The sequence below is a fragment of the Arachis ipaensis genome, chromosome B03 (assembly GCF_000816755.2).
Source record: "Arachis ipaensis cultivar K30076 chromosome B03, Araip1.1, whole genome shotgun sequence".
Classification (NCBI taxonomy): domain Eukaryota; kingdom Viridiplantae; phylum Streptophyta; class Magnoliopsida; order Fabales; family Fabaceae; genus Arachis; species Arachis ipaensis.
The window spans coordinates 122,208,681-122,211,740 of NC_029787.2; positions in this window are offsets into that span (position 1 = coordinate 122,208,681).

A 3,060-nucleotide genomic window follows, 5' to 3' on the forward strand; every position below is an offset into this window, starting at 1 on the left:
ATATAATTTTTGAAGTAGAAGAGAATATAAAGTGAAATATTATGTATTTTAAAAGATATAAGTATTTAATATTAGAGTCATACAAAATTACATATTAATTTGTTTTTATTTTTGTATTATTTATAGAACAGAAGTTGAGATAAAAGACACAAATAACATAGAACTAATTTGGTTTTATGTCAGACAAATCTATTACTGAAGCAATATACCTGTTAAAAAGGATGATGGAGAGGTATCTTAATAATAAAAGAGATCTACATATGGTGTTTATTGATTTAAAAAAAGCGTGTGATACAGTGCCAAGGGAAGTCTTATAGAAGGTTTTAAAAAGGAAGAGAGTAAAGATCGCATATATTCGTGCAATAAAAAACATATATGATGGGGTTACAACTAGTGTGAAGACTTAAGGTAGTGTGACAGAGAAATTTTCTATTGGTATAGGATTACATCAGGAATCATCTTTAAATCCATACCTCTTCAAAAAGAGTTGATAATATATACGGCAAAATTAAAGTTCGAAGCAAATCTCAAAAAGAAAAAAAGGATTTATGCCTTTTCAATGTAAAGAATTATTCAGAAAACCAGGCTTTTTTACCTATATACGCAGGGAAAAATCATTTATTCCCAAAATACACAAGCATGGAAAGAGTTATCAAATTGCACAGCTCCATTTCAACTGAGGCACCCACGAAATGGTTTAACCTACCATTTCCATCCTGCTCCACGCGAAATGGGGAGAAGTGGACCTGTGCATGTCAGAGGCTGCATATCAAGCCAGCCAACCACGAAATGGAGCACCTCAAATGGGGCACCCACGAAGTGGCCCAATCGCAAAATGCAGACCTCCGAGGAGCCAGCCACGAAATGGCCCAACAAGTGATTGGCGCACGCGAATTGTTGCATGAAGGAAGCAGTCCCCGTACGTGCGGTCAGTGGCTGGTTTGGGAGGCAAGTTTTGGAAGCTTGTGGATTGAATGAATACAAAAAGGGTGATGGGGAGGGACCATAACCGTGTGGTAGAGAAATAGAAAGCAAGGAGGGTGGTAATTTTGGTGGAGTAGAAGTATTAGGGGGAAAATTTTTATTATTTATAAAATGAGTGGTAGTGGAATGAATGTAGAGAAAAATCTTAATAGGTTGGATGAGTTTCACATTTCGGCGCACTTACATCTGAAGGTCGGTTTTTTTATTAGTAGAAAAAATAACTGTGTTTAATAATAAATTTCTGAATTGAATAATTTTCTTTTTTCCCTTCTCTATTTCAGCCGGTACGTGTGCTAACTCCGCATGACATACTAGTCGACGTCTTTACTTCAGATCAAGCAGATCCAGCCATGGAGATCAGGTGGCAAATGCTTGAACCGTATTTAAGAAGAGTTGAATTCTATTATGCATCTTTAATAAAGCGTTTTGAATACGATAATCCACTGATTAGTGCGCTTGTAGAAAGATGGCATCCTAAAACCCACACGTTCCACCTTCCATGGGGCGAGTGTACTGTAACTCTGGAAGATGTTGCTATACAGTTGGGGTTGCCAATTGATGGTGAGCCAATTAGTGGCACTCTGAGATCTTGGAGTACATTCCATCAGAGGGATATTTGGCAATGGTGTGAGGAGCTCCTAGGTGAAGTTCCCGATAGACATGTCGGGACCACAAAGTATAACATAAAATTGAAGTGGCTCAGGAGTAGACTCCAACAGATGCCTCTTGACTCTCCCGAGGACGCCGTCGTACGGTATGCACGTTGTTACATTATGTATTTATTGGGTGGCGTTTTACTTCCTGACAAGGCGAACAACACGGTTCACATCTGTTATCTTCCTCTCTTGGCCAACTATGACGCCATTAGTACATATAGTTGGGGCAGCACCATTCTCTGTTGGTTGTATAGAGCCAAGTGCCTAGCGACTGATTATAACGTCGAGGGAATGTCTGGCTGTCATACATTGCTGATGTCTTGGATATACTTCAGGCTTCCTTTTTGGGCACTGGACGTGACGAGCCCATATACGTTTCCGTTAGCTACAAGGTAATATATTATGTTACATAACATCGGTAGTTATGAGTTTGTGTTATTTCCTGTGCGTCGGAGATCAACATGTTTCTTTATAGGTGGGCGGGTAAGAGAGGAAAGAATGACTACGCCGAGCAACGCTTGCAAAGGCACCGTCTGAGGTTGGACACTCTGAAGGTGGATGAGGTAATTATTCTCTTTGTTTGTTAAAGCATGATTTTGTTTTTTCCAAGTAGATTCATTTAACTTTTTTTGCGACGTTCGGTTTTGGTAGTTTACGTGGATGTCGTACAGGGATGCACGTATTCTGTTGAGGGTGCCTGCGGAATTTCTTGGAGCCCCACATGGTAATTTCTATATCGCGGTCGTGCCGCTGATTTTGTTCCGGTGGATCGAGATTGTTAACATCGATAGAGTCATGGGGCAATTCGGTGGCAAACAAGGTCCGTCGAACCCTCCGTTAAACATCGACACCTTTCATCGCCAATCGGCTCGCAACGACGATGGATGGTGGCCCATCTGCCTCCAGACATGGTTTGAAGTGTGGGTAAACCGACGAACTGTATCATATCGGCTACAGATTGATCGGGCAGATACCTTGCACCCCAGTTGTGATTATTATATGTGGTATTGCGCGAGGACAAAGAGGTTTTTGTCAGCCCCGTATGTGTTGAATGATCCCCGAGGTGATGACATTCTGCAAGGGGCCCCGGCAGAGTATGGGAGAGCCCCAGTCGTTCACTTACCCGCGGTTCCATAGGACAGGAGGCGCTATCGTGCGCGACGAGGCAGACATCATGCTATCCGAGATGATGACATACACGAGCCAAATTTTCCACTTTAGGATCTGTAACACCCTCACTATCAGAAGTTACGCTTCCGGCTGCGCTACTCTGATATCAAGAAGTATTACGACTACTTTACATACTAAATATTAAAATAGGAGCCTGTGACTCAACACCGTATCGCTAATCACTTTATAAACCGAAAATACATACTTCATCTAAAATAAACAAGCAGGCATAGATTCATATACAAGACTT